Raw genomic sequence first — 25,613 nt, forward strand, 5'->3', positions numbered from 1 at the left:
AAATGAGCAGTCATTTAAAGAAAGGCAGCATCAAAAAGAAAGGTCTTCAGCCTTGATTTAAAAGAACTGAGAGTAACTTACAGTAACTATTTATTAGCTGCATTTACACTATGGGTCAAAAGCACTCCGTTATAGACAGAATACCACCTGAAATCAGTTGCATTGTTTTTTTTTAACCAGGGCAGCAGTTTTCAGATTACATTATGTGCTTACATAACTGGAAAACGGTTCTCCAATGTTTTCTCAGTTAGTTTTTTTTTTTTTTAAAGATATCAGATTAGTAAACAGAATGTGCCTTTGGAACATTGGATGAATGGTTGCTGATAGTGGGCAATGTAGATTCTGCGTTAAAGATCAGCCACCCACTCAGATCAGCTGGTATTCTGTCTATAATGGAGTTGTATGGAAATGTGCAAGTGACCCCAAACTTTTGACCGGTAGTGTATTGATTAATTTGAGTCATTATGCATCACACCATTTCAAGTTTATGTAGGCGATATGACAAGCATCAGGGACTTGCTATAACTCAGATAGAATACATTTAAATTAATCCAAAGACAACATTAGTAGAGAATGAAGACAATGAATTCTATTATAACAAATCACGTTTGTACTTTTGCTTCAAAAGACAAACAAATTACTCATATTCTTTACTGAGGCCTAAGTAAAAGTAATAAAAGTCTACCATAATCTAAAACACTCATGTATAAAAGTCCATAATAATTGTTACTCAGCAAAACTTTAATATTGTAACTGTTAAAAAAAACTATTCTAGACATTTTCAGACAGCTCTTCCATCCATCCATCTACGTCCGCTTATCCGGTGTTGGGCCACGGGGGCAGCAGCTCCAGCTGGGGACCCCAAACTTCCCTTTCCCGAGCCACATTAACCAGCTCCGACTGGGGGATCCAAGGCGTTCCCAGGCCAGGTTGGAGATATAATCCCTCCACCTAGTCCTGGGTCTTCCCCGAGGCCTCCTCCCAGCTGGACGTGCCCTATGGGAGGCGCCCAGGAGGCATCCTTACCAGATGCTCAAACCACCTCAACTGGCTCCTTTCGACACAAAGCAGCAGCGGCTCTACTCCGAGCTCCTCACGGATGACTGAGCTTGACCCAACCTTAATGACCATAGGTGAGGGTAGAAACGAAAACTGAGCAGTAGCTCGAGAGCTTTGCCGTCCGGCTCAGCTCTCTTTTTGTCACAACAGTGCGATAAATTGACCAGTCTCCCACTCCATTGTCCCTTCACTCGCAAACAAGACCCCAAGTTATATGAAATCCTTCAATTGGGGTAAGGACTCCTACCTGCATGGAGCTCTTCACATTTTAAAATAAAATACATATAGTTTTATTATAGTTGTTATATGCAAAATATTTCATAATATCTAACATCAAATATGTAATATTTAAATAGTTCAAATGTACTATGTTCCCATTTAATTTTTAAGGTAAAATGCAACAATCTTAGCACACATGAATTGTGCCTTAACATTTGGTGGACTCCGTTTATAGGCACAATAGTCTCAATATCCTACTGCTACCATTCACTTCCTAGAAATGTCACCACATTTAACTTCATGCAGTCAAAATTGTATGATTGCATATGTTTGCAAACTCTCTGGGAACTATCACCTTATTGTGGTGGAGAGGTTTGTGTGTCCCTATAAACCTGAGGGCTGTGTTGTCTGGAGCTTTGTGCTCCTGGTAGGGTCTCACATGGCAAAGTGGTCTCAGGTGAGTGACCAGACAAAGAATGGTTCAACCCTATGAGAAAATGAGGTAGAGATGGAGTGACCCTGCCCGGAGGAAGCCCCCTCCATCTGGAGCTAGGCCCAGATGGAGGGATCATCAGCGAGCGCCTGGTTGCTGGTTTTGCCACGGAGCCCGGCCGGGCACAGCCTGAAAAAGCTACATGGCACCTCTTTCTCGGGAAACGGAAGTTTAAGGTCCCGTGCTGCAGCTGCTCCCCCTGCAACCTGATAACGGATAACCGGATGAAAATAGATCCAACATGCAACATGATGTAATAATTTGGCCCAGCACCATTCTAAATTGCAGCCTTATAAATCCCAATAGCAACCACAATGAGCCCTAAAGGTAGGCCTACAGCTGTACAACTGTAACAACTGTTAATTTGGTTCAACAGTTTTATGTAGCGGAGTGTAAAAAGTCAATTTACCCAAGTTATGAAGGACAGTTTTAAAGTGCTCGTACTTTACTTGATTAATTCTATTTTATGCTTCTTCTTCTGCACATCTTATGCATAAAGGACCACTGTCAGAGCTTAACATTCTTCCAATAAAGGTTGGAGGCAGCAGTTGGCCTATGAAGCCTTTTCTGAAAGAAGTGGCCTGAGGGTAGAAGCTCGTCCTGAGCCTCTAAGTGCTGGCCTGGTACGTCCAGTACCTTCTTCCTGACTTCAACAGGGAGAGAAGGTATTTAAGATTGTTAATAACTCTCCTAGCCCTTTTCTTGCAGCTCCTGGTGTAAAAATCCTTTTAGGCAGGGTAGGGCACCAGAACAAACCACTCTCTGCTTCTGCTACTCTGTAGTCCTGTTTGGTGCTGTTTCTGTACCAGGCAGTGATGTTACCTGTCATGATGATCTCAATGATGCAAGAGTAAAAATGTCTCTGTTTTTGAGGGGATACCCGTAATTTCCTCAGGCATCTGAGGTAAAACAGTCTCTGCTTTGCCTTGTGTGTGTTTACAGAGAGTACAGCCGTGGGGTGCTCTGTTGGTAAGAGGATAGAAGAGCCCACCTTCACCACCTGGGGTCTGTCAGAAAGTCAAGGATCCACATGCACAGTGAGGTGTTTAATTTCAGATCCTTGAGCTTTGTGACGAGCCTGGAGGGAAACTATGGTGGTAAACGCTGAACTGTAGATAGTCAATAAACAGCAATCACAGATAGGTTCCCTAATCTTAGGAGGACACCAAGCAGCTTATCATGTTAACATATACAGAGTCCACAAGTAAAACGAGTAAAATAGCTACATCATGCCCAACAGAAACAGTTACTTAGAATGTTGTCACTATTAGCAACACATAGTTCAAATCAGGATTCTCTTTATTCTCTTCACAAATTAACACACATGTTATCACATAAATAATAATGTATATCCAGTCATAAATGATAACATACCACTCTGAAAGGAGTCATTATGCCTGGTGAGTATTTATACTGTTGATATAATAAGTAGGCCTACATTTTGATGACTGTTTATAATAATACTGTTACTTAGGCCAAAGTACATTTTAGAATTCAGGACCTTTAATTGAGTAGTTTGACATTGCAGTACTATATTGTTGCTATAACTTAGGAAAGAATCTGAATAGTCTACTTTTATTGACCACTGCAGTTTTGCTTACTGACTGTTTCAGGTCGGATGGTCAGATGTCCCATCAGCCCAGTGGCGTTAGGATCTACAGCAAGTTTAAAAATGATTGGATAACCAGGGATAAGCTTAAGTGTGGTGGTTAGGATGGCAAAGCTCATTGCTTAGCCCTATGCAGATATCATGCGTCTAATTATCTTCAGCGTGTGGGATGGGAGGTTCCCTCCCTCACTGACACACAGCCAGCTGTCATATTTTGATAAGGTGTCTGATGATTTGTGTTTTCTGTATCATTGCAGACTTACTGCTTACTTGATCTCCTCTGTGGGTAAGTAATTACACTGTTCCTCAGGCTCATTTATACATACTCCCATTGAAATATGTGACAATGTAGTGTTAAACACTTTATAGTTTTGAGGGCTCTAAAACAGAGATCTTCTACAGGGGGCCCTCAAATCATTGTTCATATTTTAAAGTTTTTTTAAAATGTCTTGACATGAACGTTTTAATTGCAAATATAAACCCCACTGATGATAGGCTTACTGGCCTATGGGTAAGGTAGTCACTAAGGTAGCCATCCAAAGATACAGTTAATCCTAAAGATTCACTGTGCATGCATATGTATATTCTCATAATTGGCCCAAACTCCAACAAAATCATCAACGGAGATAGATTCTAACCGACCTAAAAAGAACTGTCATGTTTCTAACAGTTGCGTGACCAGAGACGTAACAAACCCCGGGTAAAAACTGGAGATGTACACTACCGTTCAAAAGTTTGGGGTCACATTGAAATGTCCTTATTTTTGAAGGAAAAGCACTGTACTTTTCAATGAAGATAACTTTAAACTAGTCTTAACTTTGAAGAAATACACTCTATACATTGCTAATGTGGTAAATGACTATTCTAGCTGCAAATGTCTGGTTTTCGGTTTAATATCTACATAGGTGTATAGAGGCCCATTTCCAGCAACTATCACTCCAGTGTTCTAATTCAATGTGTTGTGTGTTGTTCTGTTCAATGTGTTTGCTCATTGGCTCAGAAGGCTAATTGATGATTAGAAAACCCTTGTGCAATCATGTTCACACATCTGAAAACAGTTTAGGTCGTTACAGAAGCTACAAAACTGACCTTCCTTTGAGCAGATTGAGTTTCTGGAGCATCACATTTGTGGGGTCAATTAAACGCTCAAAATGGCCAGAAAAAGAGAACTTTCATCTGAAACTCGACAGTCTATTCTTGTCCTTAGAAATGAAGGCTATTCCATGCGAGACATTGCTAAGAAATTGAAGATTTCCTACAACGGTGTGTACTACTCCCTTCAGAGGACAGCACAAACAGGCTCTAACCAGAGTAGAAAAAGAAGTGGGAGGCCGCGTTGCACAACTGAGCAAGAAGATAAGTACATTAGAGTCTCTAGTTTGAGAAACAGACGCCTCACAGGTCCCCAACTGGCATCTTCATTAAATAGTACCCGCAAAACACCAGTGTCAACATCTACAGTGAAGAGGCGGCTGCGGGATTCTGGGCTTCAGGGCAGAGTGGCAAAGAAAAAGCCATATCTGAGACTGGCCAATAAAAGAAAAAGATTAAGATGGACAAAAGAACACAGACATTGGACAGAGGAAGACTGGAAAAAAGTGTTGTGGACGGATTAATCCAAGTTTGAGGTGTTTGGATCACAAAGAATAACGTTTGTGAGACGCAGAACAAATGAAAAGATGCTGGAAGAATGCCTGACGCCATCTGTTAAGCATGGTGGAGGTAATATGATGGTCTGGGGTTGCTTTGGTGCTGGTAAGGTGGGAGATTTGTACAGGGTAAAAGGGATTCTGAATAAGGAAAGCTATCACTCCATTTTGCAACGCCATGCCATACCCAGTGGACAGCGCTTGATTGGAGCCAATTTCATCCTACAACAGGACAATGACCCTAAACACACCTCCAAATTGTGCAAGAACTATTTAGAGCAGAAGCAGGCAGCTGGTATTCTATCGGTAATGGAGTGGCCAACGCAATCACGAGATCTGAACCCCATTGAGCTGTTGTGGGAGCAGCTTGACCGTATGGTACGCAAGAAGTGCCCATCCAACCAATCCAACTTGTGGGAGCTGCTTCTGGAAGCGTGGGATGCAATTTCTCCAGATTACCTCAACAAATTAACAGCTAGAATGCCAAAGGTCTGCAATGCTGTAAATGCTGCAAATGAAGGATTCTTTGACGAAAGCAAAGTTTGATGTAAAAAAATCTTATTTCAAATACAAATCATTATTTCTAACCTTGTCAATGTCTTGACTCTATTTTCTATTCATTTCACAACGTATGGTGGTGAATAAGTGTGACTTTTCAGGAAAACACAAAATTGTTTGGGTGACCCCAAACTTTTGAACGGTAGTGTATATGAAAGATTGAGACAGTTTAGAGCCCAAAAGGATGCCGAGTTGGCTAATTTCCTCCTGAACAGGTAAGCATTAGCTTCAGGTTAATTTATCACGGCTACTAGGGACGGGCATTTTATGTCATTTCAACATTCGCATACTCACATGGAATTATATAGCTATAGCACCTGAGTTGTTTGCTTACTCGCAAAAACAACTGAGACTCAGCCAGTAAAGTAATCCAGACTGATCCTGGTTAATGCTGCCATGTTATCCCTGCTAACTGCCATTAATATTAACGATCTATGCTAACTGCTAACGTTATCGGAGGACCAGGCAGGTGGGCCACTGCTATTTACGTGTTGCCTTTTCAGCGGCCAAAGCTGACAATGGTGAGTTATTTTAAGCCAAGAGAGGGGCTGTATATCTTGAAGAGAGGACTGTGAGTTAGCAGTGTTTTTAGCGACTGTTGCCATAATTGTAAGTCAATAAAGTGTGTATTTCAGTCAAATGGAAAAGGACGTAGAGGTTGTGGAATTTTTAGTGGTTCCTATTGTAATTCTAAGCCGAGGAAATGTGTCTGTTAGTTGGGTACAGAGCTCTGCGTGAGCATGGGCTTTTATGACTGTCAATATAGCCAGCATCTAACGTTAGCTACTCCGCTGTGCTGTGAAGTAATATATCTGAGTGTCTAGCCACATTGTTGTTGATGCTGCAGTCTCAGCCTGGTAACCTCTGTGAACTTCTTATCGAGTCTGAGGAGGAGGGGGCGGGGGAGACGACTCTCTCCCGTATTTTGAATTAGTACTGCAGTAACTATTTTAAACACTAGCTGTCAGTATTATATATTGCACTTTTAAGTTAAGAATCTGCATACTTTCTCCACTACTGGATATAAAATGTTGTCTAATGTTACTGGATGCTCTCTTGTGTTGAATGTATTATTTCCTACACAAGAGGGCAGCAGATCTCTGTTCCATAACTTGTAACGAAAACTGGTTCCACTTCTGTGTGCAGTGATGTTGTTGCTTTTTTTTGCTTTGACTGCAGTCCCGAGGACTTGATTTCATTCTCTGTTCAGTATCCCTAATTATATTACATCTTGCGGATGCAAGTCTGCTGGTCGTCTGCTGTTTAAATTAGAGATTTAGATTTACAAAGAGGGCCTTCTCTTGTAAAAAAAAAAAGATTTTTGTGACAAACATGTGATAGCATGTGCATGTCCTGTTAGAGCTGTGGTACGTCTGATGGTTAAAAAAAAGAAGTATTTTGTGTGTCCATTGTTTTTCAGAGTTTTTCACTCATCAATAAACATGGTGTTTCATGTTGATTCTCACAGAAAATGTGTGCTATCTTGTAAAGTTGGTTATTGAATGTGATGCTCATCTGTTTGCACTCTTTTATCCCCTCATTTCTCCATTCTTTCCAGTTTCTTCCCAAACAAACATCATGTCATGTTCATCCTGACTGACCAGCTGTTCTCCATATTGGCTTTCTTATGTTCCTTGCAAACAGGCTCGGCCACGCTTCAAAAGGAATGATTTATGCTCTTAAATTAATGAATGAAAAGCCATATCTTTCCTGTTTCCAGATTTGGTCTGTTTAGAGCTGTAAGTAGACTGTGATGTGTTATTTCAGCCTGACACAATCTAGTTTTAACTACAAAAACGATAACTATTATGATGATTTTGTTTTGCTGTAACCAAACATCTAAGCCCACTTGTTTACAAAGATGGTTAGTGTAAAACATATTATAACTTAAACTCTATTTTATGCCTTTATTTGTCCAGGCAATTGAAATGTAGATTTGCTTTATTTCAGACACACCCTGCTACACATTTAAACAGGAGCAGATTGGTACAACCACAGATGTCCTCTGTTGGCCACCGACCAACTTCACTCCAGTGGTTGGGGCTTGAGTGCCTTCCTCCACTGCACATCAACGGAATTCATAGGGAGAAGGTGTGTGAAATTTGCAGCTCTCCCGTTTGTGGTTGTCACTGGATCCCTAAATATCCTTCCTTTTGCTGGGGTTCAAACCAACGACATTGCAATGGCAAGCTTCCATCTATCATTTAAGGATTACCTGGAGAGTAGAATTATTTGACTCATTCTGTTAAATCTGAAATGTTCAGGGTTTTTTTCATGCATGATTTGGTTTGCAGATGTTCACTAAAGAAAGTGAGCAATAAATAAGCACAGTTTCAAGTTTGTGAGCTAAATAAAGAAAGGTTACGGTTTGCAGAAAGGCAGATATGAGCTGGTTGTCTCCTTATCAGTCACCAGCTCCTATTAGGATGTTGTATGTGGTTCCAGGACATTGCCCATTTCCTCCTGCGAATATCAAAGCTGCTAGGTCCCCCTCCCTCTGACAGCCTAATTCACTCCAGATGAGCACAATGGGACATTTGATTTAGTGTGCAAAGACACATGTATACAGCTGTTCATCAGCCTGCCTCAAACAGCTGGCATAGAGCTTCAGTGTAACTTTTAATCATGCATTTGTTTATGTAATTATGTACCAAGGACTGTGTTGTATTGTCCTCAGTTGCAGACCGATCAGATATTTCAGAGTCATGTAGGTCCTGTCTTTGTTATGGATCATACCGCAAGCAAATGCACATGGTTTAATGACCTGCAGGTGATACAAATCATGTGCAAATTGCAGAAGGTATTCAAAGTGTGTGTCAACACACATGACAGCTCTCCCAGTGAATATATTTATTTTGAATATGTACATTGGAACCCCGACAAAAGGCTCAAATGACCTGTTGCAAAGGCCTACAGTTTGATTTTGTAACTTTTATCGGCTTTAATCAGATGTTAACAACTGGAAACAGAAAGAAAAAATGCGGAAACATGAGCCACACGTATGAAGAATACGCTTTATCCTAACTTCCTATTTTTCTTTTGTAGCCATCAAGTTTTGATGCTTGTATTTGTAGCTTGGTGACCCCTTCCTGTGGCAGCTCCAAGCAGGGAGAGCTCAGGGCATCTAGAGGTATCCCTCATATATATATATATATATACACACACACACACACACACACACACACACACACACACACACACACCACCACACATGAAGTCTGTCTGGGAATGTTGATCTGAAAACCATAAGTTCTTGTCTCTATTCTCTGTACCAGGTCCACTTTGTGGCTTCATGCGGGCAATATCCAAGTCTTTTGTCCTTTTGGCAGGCTCAGTGGTGCACTACAACATAAATGCCTGCAATTTTACAACCACAAAATAATGTATTCTTACCAACAGAGGATGGTCTCAAAGTGTTCAGACAGTTGCACAGGCAGCTAATTTGGGATAGATGCACAACATCTCTTTGAAGTTGTGCTTTAGTGCCAGTGCTCAGAAAACCCCCCACTAGAACAGCTTCTCTGTAGTGCACTGTTTTAGTTGCTGAAGGGAAGGTAATGTTGCATTTGATTAAGTGGAAGACTGATTCATTAACTAAAACAGGACATGCATGAAGGTCTCTGAGCGCAAAGTGTGGCACGAAAGTGCTCCACGCACCTTGTATATTCCATTTCAAAAAATTGTTTTTTTCCTCCTCAACAGGCTGCAGTTTTTTTTGTATGTATCCAGAGCTCCCTCAGAAGATATTTATACATTGATAAGGTGATTCATGTTTTCTGTGAGAAGTTAAAATATTGTCTAAGGCATTGCATAGACAGAGAAACCCACTCTGTGTCTTTTCCACTGCAGCGTTTCAGAGATGGCAGAGATTATGGGAGGATAACACTGCACAACATGGCCGCCCCAAACCAGATCAAAGCAAAGACAATCAAAGCCAGAGTGAAAGCTACAGCAGTAAGCTCTTTTAAATGCCTGCCTCCCCCGCCCCAACTGAGCAAGAGTGTTACCCTCAACTCAACTGTTTCCATCCCCAATCTTTCCACTTCTGGGATCGACATAAGCCCTTTTTGCATGAGTACTGGACAGTGAATAGGCTGGACATAAATCCTTCAAAGCAATGTAAACAGAACAGTAAATGACCTATGATAATATTAAACCTGAGCCACCGAGCTGTAAAGCCTGTGTAATGCCAGCGCTGATAAGACATGACACTGGTCGTAATCATTTATGGCACTGGGTTAAGGCTATATAAGATCGTCATGACAAACGATCGTCATGATTCAAGTATAGTTTTACATGAAAGGGTGTAACCACAGGGCTCCTGCACTGCACGGTCAAGGCGGAGTCGAAGTTCTGACCCACTTTCTCACAGATTATAATGCAGGCTGTAAAAATCCACGGACACCTCCCCATACATCTCAGAAGTCAAACCTCCTTGACTTTTTAACCTTTGACCCCCTTGACTTGTGCACACATGTTTTTAGATTGATGGATGCATTTTTTCTACCTCCCAGACAGCTACTGGTTTCAGTCCATTTCTGTATGGTATGAAAATCAACATCAGAGACTTGCTTGAAAAAGGTAATTCATCATAATTGACATTTAGTCATCTTTATACTTAGTCAAGGTTATGTTATGTTAATGGTTGCATGGTAATGCACTTGAAAGGCTTGGCTTTTTTTGAAAATGTCAAGTGCTGACAGAAAGCCAAGACTTTCTCGTATGTAAGATAAGATAATACTTTATTCATCCCACAATGGGGAAATTCCCTTGTAACAGCAGCATTTTTCTACAGTAAAGAACAACAACTAACCAACAGACAATAAAGCAAACAAACAACAGGCAAAACAGACAATGTGCAAAAAGTACTGAATGAATGTAAAGTGGCCTTATATAAAAGATATTGTTAAGTAAAGTTAGGTTGCCATAGTACAAAAATATTGCAATGTAAAATAAGTGACATGAAATTAAATAGAATAATATGTAATTAAAAAATAAAGCACAAGTAAGTCCCCATAGTATAGATGAAATTGAGTTTAACCATAGTATACATAATTACTCAATGGAAAAATATAATACAGATAATGAAAATATACATAGAGCGGTGGTGAGTGGTGAGTAGTTGAACGGGGACAGAAACATTTAGGTGGTGCAGGTGTTGTAGAGTCTGACAGCGGTCGGGATGAACGACCTGCGGTTCCTCTCCTTCTTACACCGTGGGTGTATCAGCCTGCTGCTGAAGGAGCTGCTCAGGGACTCCACAGCATGTGAGCTGCAAGAGGGGAACTACGTCCATTTTCAAAATTCCAAAACTCAAATTTGCGAGGTCGTCAAGTATAAAGTCTTGAAGCGCTCCATTGACAATAAATTGGGAAAGATGTTCTCGATGACAGTGAGAACATCCAAGGGAATGTTCTGAGTATATGGGTACATTTTCTGTGTCAGAACTGAGAACACTACAGTATAGTAAATCACATTTGGGTATATACATTTTTAAACGCAGTCTTTCATGCATTGTCAATGGAGAAGCTCCAGACTTTATACTTAATGACATTACAAGTTTGAGACTTACTTCTCTTTTTTCTGTTTTGAGAGTGAGTAAATCATGGTCACAGATATTGATTGAACTTAGCCCATGGAAATAATGTAGGTCCCCTTTATCAAGTGAAGTGAATTAAAATTAACTTAAACCTGCAACTTTTTATATGGATTTTATAGAAATAAGATCCAACTCTGCAGCTCTAGTTCATTGTTTTAGTTTTTCAGTCTGTAGCAGTACTGCATGGTTAAGACTCACTCATCAACCTCTGTATAAACTCATAAGCAGCTGTTCACAGCAAAAACTTTTGACAAAAAGATTGTGTACCTTGATTACAGAATTAAATAACAGAGATCTAATGTGACGTAGTAGCCTATTGGAGAAGAAATTCAAGCAGCCTAGTAGCCTAAGCAAAAAATACAAATGGACGTTATGGACAAAAGCAGAGCTAAAAGGTGATTGAATACTGAACTCCCATTCATCAGGTCTCTCGAACTCCAGTTGGATGCCATTGTTGCTCTGAGTTGACTTGATAAGTAGTTAATGGTTGCTAACATGTTAGCATAACAAAATAATAAACAGGCATTTCTGATGTTTGATTTCTCCTTAGGGACAAAGGTGAAAGGTAGCAGCGCAGCCCATGGCAGTTTGTGAAATGGTGACATTATATAATCTATTGATCCGTGTACAAGGACACAATTTTCTTGTTTTTTTTGTAGTGGTTAGCACGAATTTTAAACTAATGTATTTCAATGGGAAGCATCCTTCGTGATAACAGCACAATTGCAATAGCGAGTAGTTTTGAAAATCTGCGTAAGGAAGTTGATCGGATGGGTGGATGGGTCAAACTACACCTCGGGGATGGCAGTTCCTTTCTGTCCCCTTGTTGTCGCTGTCTCCTACGTGTGACGGTTCCTTTCCATGATGTTCATTTCCTAACCACAACCGTCCCATTGTTGAAGAGCGTCTCGCGTGTGGCGGTCCATCCCGTTGTTGTTGCCGGCATGTGGCATTTCATTTCATTTCAGAGACTACAGATCGTGTCCCGGCGGCAGTTGTTGTCCCCGTCTACCGCGTTTTGCATTGAATTCTCCTGTTGTTGCGTTCCCCAGAGCAGCAGGGTATCATGGCAGTTGTCGCCAGCGTGTGGCGTTTCAATTTCCCGTTATCGTGTCCCCCCGGAGACCGCAGATCGTGTCCCGACTGCCGTTGTCGTCCCCCAGCAACCCAGTCTCATGGCAATTCGTGAAATGTTCACCTTCCCATTTTGTGGTGACCACCACGAAATAAATGAGAAAATCGTGTCCCTGTTGACGAATCACTAGATCAAAATAAGGTGGCCATTTCACAAACTGCTGTGAGACCGGGTTGAAGGTAGACAGAAGCAGCTGCCAGGGACGGGTTTACCACAGGGAGCATTGATCAAATGTTCCAGCTGAACCTGCAGCGGTAGGGGACAAACCTGTATCAATTAAAAGCATTGAGATGATTACGACTGAGATCAAACACCCGACCTGTCACTGCTTGTCAATTCCACAGACAGCTGCTTTTGGAGTCCCTATAATGTCTGTGAGAACAGGGATGAGCACCCTGAGGGGGAACTCTCATTTTGATAATGTTTCATCAATCTGTTTGAAGTTTTGTTTTGTCCCTTTTTTTCTTTTTAGCTGCGGTATTGCTTTGTTTGCAAAAGCTTTTATTCTTCGTGACTCATAGCAACATTTTGCAGTCCTAGTGTCCTTGAATATCTCCACCAACTTGGGTAAAAGCTAGCTGACAAGTCTTTGTGGTTTTAACAGAAATTCTATGATATATAGTAAATGTACACTTATAATAAACCGAGCCACTAGGTTAAGTAGTTGTGTGTAGTTTTCAGAGACTTAACTCTGTTTTTTTATTCTCAGTAGTGCCAGTTGCTGCTTTATTCTCTCTGGCATGGCCTTGTAATATTTTGACTATTAGTTTTATCGATATCATGTCTACATTCGTGACAGCTCAGTTTATAATTTTTTGTATTTTGTTCTGTTTTCCCACTCCTTAGTTTTTCGAGACTTTTTGGCATCAGCACAGCACACTGCGGTTGTGTGTTAGCAAATAAAACGACTGCTGCCTCTGCTCTAAATATTTAGCCATTGCAGACCTGCAGTTCATGCACTGTATCTACTTTAATAAGATGTGACCGTGTCTGGAATTTAACATCCACATTATTACAGTTTTCAAATAACTTGCCTTTGCAAAAGAGACAGTTTTGGCGCTCTGTACCAGTGTTCAGCAGGGAATGAGGTTGTTAACTTAAAATCAGAGCAGAGGAGTCTGCGCAGGCTCTTGACACACACTGCTCAAGACATTACCGATTCCAGGAGTACTTTCTGATATTTTAGTATTCAGTTTGACTCTAACTTTCCCTTTATACATCTATAGAATGTGTGAGTGGTATTCTCTGCTCATTTTAACTCTCCTGATAGCTTGGCTTCCAATGTTCCTCATCTTTTTGTAGCACAGGTCTGTCTGCTACCACTGTAATTAAGACTAAGAATTAGCAAAATGGAATCAGATGAAAGGCTCATAAAGCATCGCTGAATTCAGTGTTCGCTGTGCCAGGGGCCATCTCAGTTACAGACTTAATTCATATTCTCTTTGTTCCTCTCCAATCTCACAGAGGGCTTGAGGCAGCTGAAGGACTACTGACAATATAACAGGTATTAAATAGATCATTTCCAGTGTCACCATGTGGTAAGTGAAGGCTTCAAAGAGCCAACAATTTGCTATGAAATCAAACTAGGGATCAATCTGGCCTGCATGATAAAAGAAACATCTTCAGCACTCCAATGTGAAATGTTTTGATGCAGACGTTTAGAATGCTCACAACAGAGACCCTTAAATAACATTATTTTCTTTAAGATATTAGTCCACTGTGGCACATGTGAAAGAGTTATGAAAAGTCATATTGTATATAATCACGATGTGTTTTCCTGAGTATGTGGCACGGACTGGAGTGTGCTACATCATCCATTTTGCTTTCTTTTTTTTGGCTCAAACCCTCTAATAGTCTGTTTCAAGTTTATTTCTGTAAACATGGCAGAAATGATGCTGGCTAACCTTGTAAGTAAAACGATTCTGTTTGTAAAGCCTGTTTGGTATTCCAGTCATTCCCAACTGAACCATCTGGTGGCGGTCTTTGCACTCTCCCAGTGGAACATTACTCTTAGTGAGCTTGTTGTCCTATCAGCTTGCTACCTCATTAAAATGAGTGATGATAATAAATCCCATTGACCAAGTGCAATGAAATCATATTGATCCACAAACACATATCTGCATATCAATCCCTATCAAATGCACACATCAAATCACGGAAAAGACCTTTTTCAAAAGCAGCATGAACCACTTTTATATGAAAAATACTTCATTTCAAAAATCCCTTTTCTCAGCCCAGCATATAGCTGCTCAGTACGTTCACACTATAGACGCAGACTGAAGGCTGGGTTTTCAGAATACAGAGCAGAGAGGAATGTTGAATCAGTCAAGGTCACTGTATGTTGCCATGCCTGACCATCTCTCATCTGTATTCTCTTCAGATGGCTTGCGTGAGTAGGATCATGCAGCTATGGGATTTTTCTCCGAGAATTAAAACCCAGATGTCATGCTAACAGACACACACATCCTCACCACATTAAAATATTATTTATGGCTCGGCAGTTAGCATAACTAATGCCTCACACTCAGTAATCACTCACTGCGAACAAAGCATAGATAGTCTTGAATTTGAGCTTGCTGGCAATGACCCATTTTGACCCATGTACCAGAAGAAAGCGAAAAGATGTGCTGTTTCTTCAAATTTAATCTCACTATGGTCTCTGTCATTTCTGGATGTTAGTGTGAATGTCAAAAACACAGAACAAAGGGACTTTTAATGTAAACTGCATGATTACAGTAGGTTGAAAAAGTCACTTTAAAAGATCATATAACCCTGAATTCAAATGCACATTGCATTTGAATGTTTAATGTAATGCTATACGTTAAAATGTCTGAAAGGCAAATGTAATCAATTAAAAATTACATTCCCAGGTGGAAAATGAAATCCTGCATTCATATCACTATGCAATATCAAATTACCTCACTACAGAAACACGCACACACACACATAGGATGGCAAGTCACATATCACAAGCTTGTCTCACAAAGACATTTTTAATGCATTTCTTTTCATTTAATGTACTTATGATGAATTCATGTGTAAGGTGCATCACTGTATCTGCAGATAAATTTGACAATATGACATGTTTGTACATTTTGTTGTGTATTAGAAATCCCAGATCCATCCTGAAGTGGTAATTGACTGAGCTACAGATACAAAGCTGCCGAGAGCCTTTTACATAAAAAACCGAGGCTTTGATGTCCCCTGATGAATTGTGCTGCAATAACTGTGTCACAACAGAAGACATAACATCGACTCACTGCAGGTACAGGCAATGTAACAATATGACAAGTGCTTCATGCAATATTTCATTATGCTAATGCACCAAACAAATAAGGCTGAGACTTGAATATAGACACCGAAGAGCAGCTTAAAATGTCTGCTTTTTGCTTTGTGACCATCTACAAGATACAATAATTATTCTTGTGACATCTACCTTAAAAATGAGAACAAATACTGCAACTTTTTCCTGATCATATCCCAACTGATTTTAAAACCCCTGATGGGATAAGTTGTTGTACAATTATTTACATAGGCAAAGCAGTGCCTGCAAAAGCAGTGAAGTTGCGGCCGACGGCAGTTTTTCCCTTGCACAAGGCACCAAACTCCTAACTGCCCTGGACTCCTGGTCATGGGCAGCTCCTCCCACTTTTAGTCTTCTTAGGCTTTACTTAAAACTGATTGCCACAACCAACATAATAATTAAAAAAATTCAGATTTGGTTACAATCAAAATGTGTTTCCGTAGCTTTCTTGTCCCTTTTAACCTAGCTTGTTTAAAACATTTCCTTTATTTTTATAAGCCTTTATGAATTAAATGGCCTATCCCATAGGTGAAGGTTTGTCCAACTACTTTTAATATTTATAATGAATTCAGATAATGTAATACATAAGTGGCCTATGTGATTCAACGGTCTAACCAAACCAAATGAATTCAGCTAGATTTACTGAGTGTCACTGAGATTTGCAAAAATAGTTGAGAGATTATTAGATTAGAGGTTGTTTTTTTTGGATCTAAAGTCATTTTAATTTACTTGTTTAGTTATGTGGAATAACTAACTACGCAAGTTCATAAAAATGGATATTTCTCAAGTAGGTCTACAGATAAGAGCTAGGAAAAATCAATGCGTTAATTTAGGTGGTGGTTAGTTAGTGGCTATCGCGCCAGCTAGCTTTTGCTTATAGCACTTTTTGCTTTAAGAGTTTTTACTGGGGTTTGGCCTGGTATTTTGTGTGTATGAAGGGCAGTATTGATGTACCAGTATGTTGGATGGATACTATTGCAAAAATGAGAAAAGGGTCTATCAATGAATGTTTGTCTTAACATTTTGGGGAACCTGTGAGGGAAACCTTTTTGAGCCTTTGCCCATATTATTGCATTCTCTGTCCTGTCATTATAACGGAAAACTACTCTGAGCCGGTGCCAGCCACCTATACTTAGAACGGAAGACATTAAATGGAGACATACCTGAAGTGACATAAACTTGGCTGGGCCAAAATAGTTTCCAGATAGTTAATTAACCTTAGTGACTGGTACAGCAGTTATGCGTGGCTGCTCAGTCGCAACCTGTGCTGAGATAAATACAACCAGTCATGTTGACATGTCACAGTACATACATGTCATGTGTATACTGCCAGTCCTAACACTTTGTTTAGAGCTGAGTTCACGGGGTATTTTCGTCAAGCAGGGGAAAATGTTGCATTGCAGTAATGTTATGCAAACATACCAGAAAGTCTTTGTTTTTTTGCTAATTTTTGATCAAATAATGTATAGTTTCTATACGTAAAGGGACAGTTACAAAAAAATATTTTGTCACCAACCTATAGTGGTAATTAGCCCTGGAGTAAGTTTTTTTTTTTTTTAAACTTTCCCAGGTTTTGAGGTTTCTGCCACCACATCAATATAATGGAGTTGAAGTAGATTTGTTTGTGGTGCTAACAGCATTAAAAAATATTGCATTTGAAATATTAAAAAGCAACGTCTTCCATCTTTCCAGAAACAGTTTCCAGACACTCTAGATCAGTGATTCTCAACCTGGGGGTTGGGACAACCAAGGTGGTCGCGAGCTAATTTCTGGGTATTGCCAGACATTATAACATATTCTAGACTGGGGGATGGTTTTTACTTTACTGGGTGAGATTGGTACGTTTCATGTGTTCTATTCAGAGCTGTAAATCAGGAGGTCCTGGAACACAGAAAGGGTTTTGAAGGTGGGGCAGGGGGAGTGGAAAAAAATCACAAACACATTAAAATATAAAGTCGATTTACATGAATATTTACAGAAATTGGATAATGGATGGATTTATGAACAAATCAGCCTTGCAGCTTTCATAAGTCATTCAAAGTTGTGCACTACTTGTATCTTGAGTGTACCATAGATCTACAAATTCCCAAGACTCCTTAGAGCACGACATGCCATGGTTTAAAGTTTGTTAATTAAATTTCTTGTACACTTGCTTAGAGCAGTGTGGGGGATTTTCTCTTTCAAGAATCAACGCACAGTTAACAATTAATACTTTTCACAGTTTGTCCACTTTGGACCTTTTTGGCTGATGAAACATGATATTTAAATTTGTCAACTTGGGTTCTGGGTTTTTATTACTTTCTGACATTTTATAGACCAAATACTAACCCTAACCCTAGTAAATGAATTGCTAATGTAAATAATTGTTAATTGCTAATAATAGTCTTATTTCAGATTACTTTATGTACTAGAATGGCAAGTGACATTACTACCTTACTCTGCTGGAGAGCAGTTTTAGTGCAGATAGGTAGTAAAAACCACCCTGAAGTTTGAAGTATGACATTGGTTGCATAAAGTCCAAATGCCATTTTGCTGTGATTTTATGGAGAGAAAATGTCAAGCTAAAAGGTCTGTTCTTATATAGCGCTTTTCTAGTCTCAACGACTACTCAAAGCGCTTTTGCATAGTACAGGAACCATTCACATACAGTGGCCAACACTGCCATACAAGATGCAACCAGCTCATCAGATAAACTCTCACACACTTTTATGGTGCAGCATCAGGGGCAACTTGAGGGTTCAGCGCCTTGCTCAAGGACACTTCAACATGGGATTGCAGGGCTACGGATCAAACCACCAACCTTCCAATTGGCAGACAACTGCTCTGCCACTAAGCCGCAGCCGTCCAAGGGGGCCGCCCAAAGTAACTATTAAGTCCACAGTGTGACGCAGACATTTTAATGGATCACTCTCCCAGTTTGCAAAATGTCCATTTTTCTCACAACCATCACACACATTTCAACAAGATAAAAGCTGAATCTAAACATCTCCATGAGTGGACTGAGAATGAAACATCTGGTGGGTAACACCTCCCAGCTCCTGGGGAAAGAAAAAAAGTCATCACATTTGTTGAAAGAGATTGCATGTGTCAGAAAAATGGATATAAAGTTGGTGGAATGAACCTTAAAACTGCAATGACACTTGCATGGCTGCGATTACACAAATAAATAGAAAACACGTGGAATCGGCATGCACCCACTAGAGACACTCTATTTAGCTAGTATTGATTTTTTTCAGGCTGTTTCTTAACCAACTTCCTTTGAGAAGAATCCCTCTTTTTTACTTGGTTGTGCACAAGAAAATCACATATGCTTTCTTAGGCTGCAGAGCCTTTATGTAGCTTTCCCACTAATTGCATGGCAGTGTCTCTTACCAGGCTCATCCTCTTAATTCAAACGCTGAGGATTGAGACCTAGACCTGAAACAAGGTTAGTTATAGCAGTGGAAAGTTTAGCACATTACGCTATTCAATCCCTCAAATAGATGCCAAAAGACTTTTGTCCAGGCAAACAAAACAACGGCAATATTTTGCAGCAATTTGTTGAGCAAACCTAGTCACTTTGAAAAGGTATATTAGCGCGATATTGATGCCAAAAACAATCATGGCTGACATGTTGGATATCCCAAGTTCTTTCCTATGTAAGCTCAATGAATGCCATGCCCCCCCCCCCCCCCCCCCCCCTTCTGTTGCCTGACGTATCCCTGTCAAATTGCACCCTGATATTTTGTTTTAGCAGAGCTGAGGTGATTTAAGAAACCCTTATAGAAGAAGACATGCGGTTTGTATTCTCATGGCTGTCTCAGCTTAAATGTCTCCAGATTCTTTATGGAAGGGATTGGAAGGGGTGATTTGCTGACGTTATTTACATGGAGAAGGTTTTGCAGCCTCCCTGTTGGCCAGAACATCAGGATTTTGGAATTTTTGGCAGTGACCTACATCTGGATTTCTGCACTAGAGAGTGCCCCACCCCCTGTCAGCCTCTCACAGAGCCACAGGCCTGATTTTTCTCTCTTTTTCCGAGTACACTTCAAGCCACACCATTGTGAATGTAACCCTTCAATGTTCCCTGTCACACCTATATGAGCAGAGTCCAGTAAAGTACTAAAGCAACACTTCCTCACTGGATCTCTGTTACAAATGTGAAGATAAAATCAAAAGGAGACAGAAAGCGTCCTTTGGGCCTTATTTTTCATGCTGTACGAAAAACAGTATGTGGAGCAGCCAATCTGGTTTTCATCCTCTGTGCCCCACCCTGGCTGAAATACAATGGATTGGGAGCAGGCCTGTGACTTTTAACTTGCTCTGCAGATTCTGCGCTCTGCCGCCAGTCTGGCCAATCTGCAGCCCAAAAAATTCCCTTGATGTGTCGGCCAAAGCAGCTTTGAATCCAATCATAAGGCCATAGGTTTCCTTGTAATAGTACATCCATGTTCATTTACTTAGACACAGGGGAATTGCGTTTATGGTCAGCAATGTGGAAAAAGACAGATTGATTTTAGCCATGAATCTCAGCTCTAAAAGTTATTTATTGCAAGATATAGATAGTTTAGTAAACCTTCTAAAAAGTTAATCAGTAATGTCACCGGCGTCCTGTGGCTCAAAAAACATTAAAATAAAGAAAATTGGTTGAATTTATACCATAATTTCAATATACAGTCAAATATACTCATTGGCATTCCCGGCCAGGGTGTGTAATCAAAGCTAAATTTGTCTTTGTTACTTCTAGTCTGTTATTGAAGCACGGTTTTCCATAAAAGAACAAGAATGGACACTTTAATTAAAGAAAGCTGGGAAGAATGAGCGAGTGACTGTTAGTCTTTGAAAGCCCAGTTGTTCATCCGTCAAACTTTGAACTGCTGTTCTGCAGACATTTGCGTCTCCGCAGTGGGTTTTGAATGATTTTTTTGTTGTAGCCACCGTACAAACAAAGGCACCCCTGTAGATTTATGTCTCATCCCTCTCTCTCATATTGGACTCTGAGGGCTTTAAGGCTGTAATTAAATTCCAATCCCCACTCTCACTTCTCCGCTGACTGTCCCTGTCTCTGTGGGAGGTTGAGAAGCTGGGTTTACCGCCTGTTGTGGTTTGTTTGAAAGATCCAGACTTCTCTGGAAACCCCAGCCATTACGATAGAATTCACACATGTGGTGCAGAGAGAGAAAGAAAAGGCCTGAGCACATGCATAGACGCAGGACTGGTGTGACATCCGGTCTGCTTGAGCAGTTGAGACATGTGCGTGTTTTACCCACATTGCCAACTCTCCCTGTGAACTGCAGGATTTGAGCATTCTCACATCAAAGTCAGGGATTGCCATTCCAACATGCTGGTATTTCGTACATATGATGGTGCTTTTGGCGTGTTACTTAGATGCCCATATGAATAACTTCATCATTGTACCTATCAAAGCTTTTCCTTTACCAGACGGCCACCCACTGCCAAAGCACAGATTGTTGGCATTGGCCCGTAGCAGGGCCAACAAACTGGAATCAGCTGCAGCAGCAGGCTGTCAGTTGGGACTCCTGACAGCGATATAAGGCTCTAGACTGAGCAAGTCCAGTCCAGCGGGGACCAGTGGGAGAAGAAGGATGAGTTCTGCACCACTGATCCAGAGTGACAGTGATGGACAGGTTCAGAGAGGAGAGCTGATGGCCAAGGCTTTTTCTCCTGTCTGGACAGTGTTTGAAAAGATGGACATGACGGTCGCAAGGCTTCGAAGTCCAACAGGGCATGTGTGCCTGTGTGTGTATGTGTATGTGATGTGTGTGGTGTGGTGGTGTGGTGTGGTGTGTGTGTGTGTGTGTTGTGTGTGTGTGTGGTGTGTGTGTGTGTGTGTGTGTGTGTGTGTGTGTTGTGTGTGTGTGTGTGTGGTGGGTGCATGTGTATGAGTGCATGTTCCACAGTGTTGGTGTATGTCAAACGGTCAAGCAGAGCAATACATGTGAAAAGTGACACTGAAATCTGAAATCTAAAACTTGTTTATGTTCAATTTTAGGTCGGTTTCAGACAAAAGTATGAATGATGCAATGTAAAAACACAGGAGGGCTGCAACCTAAGTTCATTATGTATCTACATCTATCTTTTTTATTTTTTTATTAGTCGATTATTGGATTGGCCTATAAAATGTCAAAAAATAGCAAAAAAAATGCATCACAATTTGTTAGACTTGAAAAGTGAGATCTTCTGCTATCTTGTTTTGTCTGACCAACAGACTCTCATAAAAGTGAAAGATGTTCCATCTCATAAAAGAAAGAAAATCCTCACAAATGAGAAGCAGCAACCAGAGTTTTTGATTTAAATCAACTACTCATTGCAGCTCTAAGAGGCAGAAATGTATGAAATAACATTCATATTAATAAAAAAATAGTATAATTTTTATGGTGTAGCCTGTACTGGAGCTGCAATTATTGTATAAGCACCAGTAACAGAGGGACACATTTGTTCTTTATAGTGTTGGGAATCAGCTTTGTCTTGTTAAAAACCTGAATTATTTGTCACAGAACGTGATCCTCCGCAGCTCCAGGGTTTCCTCTGACAAGTAATTACGTCAAGAACAAACTTTCCCAAAGGCAGCAATTAATGCTGAACTCATAACACACAATGACGCCCGAGGGCCTGGATCTAATATGAATGTTGGCTTGTTGTGCAGATTACCCCGTTGTCTTCTTTTATGACTTACATACTTACACAGTTTTTTTTACTAAGTTGTGTGCATGTGTGTATGTGCATGTTTTATTCACTTGCTCAATCCTTAATTCTACAGACTGATGGCCTACACACAGATTATATGTGCATACCATACTGAAGGACAAGTAATAGAACAATTTTTTTCAGACACATACATTATCAAATGTACTCCAGGACACAGCCTGGCTGTATATCCTCTTTATGATGAAACTAATCTTTTTTGACAATGACTTCTCCTCCATATTTTCTGCTTCTCCAGGAAATACATGTCCAGTACATCCAGGACAGATTCTTCTTTCCCCCGTCTGGAAACAAGCCCTGTCATCCCCATTTCTCCTGGATGCCTTCAAGGTCTCAACGATATCTCACACGCCCCAGTCCAAAATCTGAATTATGTTTATTACAATTCAACGTGGTTAGTGATGCTTCTAAAATCAATACTTAAAAGGCTTGGTCAGAGAAATGAAACTGAAATAACCATTGCATCTGCCCGACATGAAAGATTGACATGCAGCAGTTGGAGTCTGCGGTTTGAGGGACTGCTTCCTCTTTTGCGTGAGGTGATCACAGACAGCTCTGGGTTTGGGCTTTAGGGGCTTTGTGAGGTTGTTAAAAATGTTCCTGTTCACTTTTCCAGCTGCAGCATTTCAACGGTGCATTAAACTACAGATACCCCCAGAAAAGTCACCAGGGAAAACAAGAAATGCTGTTTGAAAATCATGGGAGGGTCAGGAACAATCCTTTGGATTATTCAGTCTTTTCTTTTTTTTATATGTGCAAAGAGAAAAACAGATATACAGTACTTCTAAGAGCCATTTTAGTTAGGAAAAAGTTTATTTTAAACCCCTAAGTCATCAAGAAAGCAGGCGTGCACTTTGACACTTTGAGCTATGAGGAAATTGTTACATGTTTATTAATGTACAGTATTTGTCAGCGATTGAAATCTCTTATAAAGCCATCTTGTATACTATTACAACTGTTTCTTACTATTATAGTCAATAATGAACACTAGCATCAAGTATAGTGTGTTTTAAACCATTAATTACTCATCAAGTACAGCTAAAAGTGTTAGCATGCTAACATTTGCTAATAAACTTGTTTTGCAATGGACTAATAAGCGCTAAACACAAAGTATAATGCTAGCAGCAAAGACTTATTGAAGATGATTGTTGTGAATAATGCTACATTCCATTCTGTGAGAAGTTTGAAGAAAGTTGTTCTCATCCATTTTATGTATTCTAGAGTGCAACACTGTTTATATGTATGTGTAAACAGACCTTGAGACAATCCTTCCTCCCATCCTGACTCTCTTATCTCACTACACTTCAACTAAATGAATGAAGCGATTGTTAGAGAATATTTATATTCTTGTGTGTCTCAATAAACCTTTAGAACATTGTGAACTGAACCCTGCTTCTTGTCGCGTTGTTCTCTGAGATCTTGCCTCTGCTTTCAGAATCAACCCCCTGGGGGGTCTAGCCAGTAGATGATAGGATTTGAACCACAAAACAATCTTGATCAGATTGTTTCACAACAAAAATGATGAATAGCAAATGCAATTCCTGCAGAAAAAGCTTGTAAATGTGGAAAAGTGGGACTGGTTTCATTGAGTATGAATTTCCTTGAAATGTTGAATAATACCAATAATGTATATTATGTAGCCTATAGCCTGTTGAAATAAGTCAGAAAAGTCATAGATAGTGTGTTGAAAAAGTCATAGAATAGTATGTGGAAAAAAGTCGAGTATGTAAAAAAACAATGTTGCAAAAAAGTCATAATATAGTATGTCAAAAAAGTCTTAATGAAGTCAGTATAGGCTACAGTATGTAGTATAGTGTGACTTTCTTCTGGATGTCTGACTTAAAAAAAGCACTTTATGGGAATCAAACTCTCAACCTAAGACCTCCCAACCAGTCTTCTAACAGACTGAGCTAAAGAGCAAGTCAAAGTATAACATTCCATAAAATTCATATAAAAAGTCATAGTATAGTATGTCGAAAAAAGGTCCTAGTATAGTAAGTTGAAAACCTCCTAGTATAGTATGTCAAAAAAGTCTAAATGAAGACATAGTATATCCTAAAAAGTCATAGAATAGTAAGTAGAAAAAAGTCAAAGTAGCATGTTGAATATAGTCATAAAAAGTCATAGTATGATATGTCAAAAACAAGTCATAAACACTTCAATGTATAGTATATTGAAAAAATTCTGGAAAAAGTTATAGTATAGTATGCTGAAAATAGTCATAGTATAGTATGTTGAAAAAAGTCATAGTATAGTGTGACTTTCCTCTGGACATCTGACTGAAAAAAAAAGCACTTTATGGGAGCCAAACTCCCAACTTAAGACATCCCAGCCAGTTTTCTAAAAGACTGAACTAAAGAACAAATCAAAGCCCAATGCTCCGAAAAAATTATAAAAGAGTCATAGTATAGTATGTCGAAAAAAGGTCCTAGTAAAGTATGTTGAAAAACGTCCTGGTATGGTATGTCAAAAAAGTCTAAATGAAGACATGGCATGTCCTGAAAAGTCATGGTAAACAGTCATAGTATGGTATGTCAAAAAAAAGTCAGTCGTATAGTATGTTGAAAATAGTCCCAAAAAAGTCAAAGTATAGTATGTCAAAAAAAGTCATAGAATAGTACAGGTACACTACCATTCAAAAGTTTGGGGTCACCCAAACAACTTTGTTTTCCTGAAAAGTCACACTTTTTCACCACCATACGTTGTGAAATGAATAGAAAATAGAGTCAGACATTGACAAGGTTAGAAATAATGATTTGTATTTGAAATAAGATTTTTTTACATCAAACTTTGCTTTCGTTTAAAGAATCCTTCATTTGCAGCAATACGCTTGCAGACTTCATTCGCCCGTTACATAGTTCGGTATAGAATTAGTTCCAAGCAGCAATTGGAGGCGGCTTCTTTGTACATCGCTCAAGTGATACAAAGTCAATTCAATGGGGGTGGCCACATTGAAAATAGTGCATTTGCTTGTTTCTTGGGGTGGTTTAGGGTCATTGTTTTGTAGGATGAAATTGGCTCCAATCAAGCGCTGTCCACTGGGTATGCATGGCGTTGCAAAATGGAGTGATAGCCTTCCTTATTCAGAATCCCTTTTACCATGTACAGATCTCCCACCTTACCAGCACCAAAGTAACCCCAGACCATCATATTACTCCACCATGCCTTAACAGATGGCTTCAGGCATTCTCCAGCATCTTTTCATTTGTTTGCGTCTCACAAACGTTCTTCTTTGTGATCCAAACACCTCAAACTTGGATTCATCCGTCCACAACACTTTTTC

At 39.9% G+C, this 25,613-nt stretch overlaps 2 long non-coding RNA genes across 3 annotated transcripts; one reads left to right on the forward strand and one right to left on the reverse strand.

Moving 5' to 3' along the window:
* Positions 1-2,735: 2,735 nt before the first annotated feature.
* On the forward strand, positions 2,736-23,717 carry LOC116698672 (uncharacterized). 2 transcript variants are annotated; one of them, XR_004334278.1, is made up of 9 exons: positions 2,736-3,666; positions 7,538-7,678; positions 8,633-8,717; positions 9,290-9,349; positions 9,437-9,541; positions 10,102-10,168; positions 13,786-13,825; positions 15,431-15,586; positions 22,569-23,717. It is a non-coding gene; the product is annotated as an uncharacterized LOC116698672 (long non-coding RNA). The 2 variants fall into 2 exon arrangements; XR_004334277.1 differs by lacking the exon at positions 2,736-3,666 and having other exon boundaries at positions 6,577-7,678.
* On the reverse strand, positions 3,850-17,576 carry LOC116698673 (uncharacterized). Its single transcript, XR_004334280.1, has 3 exons — positions 17,565-17,576; positions 16,729-16,730; positions 3,850-3,966 (listed from the first exon to the last, which is right to left on the reverse strand). It is a non-coding gene; the product is annotated as an uncharacterized LOC116698673 (long non-coding RNA).
* Positions 23,718-25,613: the final 1,896 nt, after the last annotated feature.

Source organism: Etheostoma spectabile, chromosome 12 (assembly GCF_008692095.1).
Source record: "Etheostoma spectabile isolate EspeVRDwgs_2016 chromosome 12, UIUC_Espe_1.0, whole genome shotgun sequence".
NCBI lineage: Eukaryota > Metazoa > Chordata > Actinopteri > Perciformes > Percidae > Etheostoma > Etheostoma spectabile.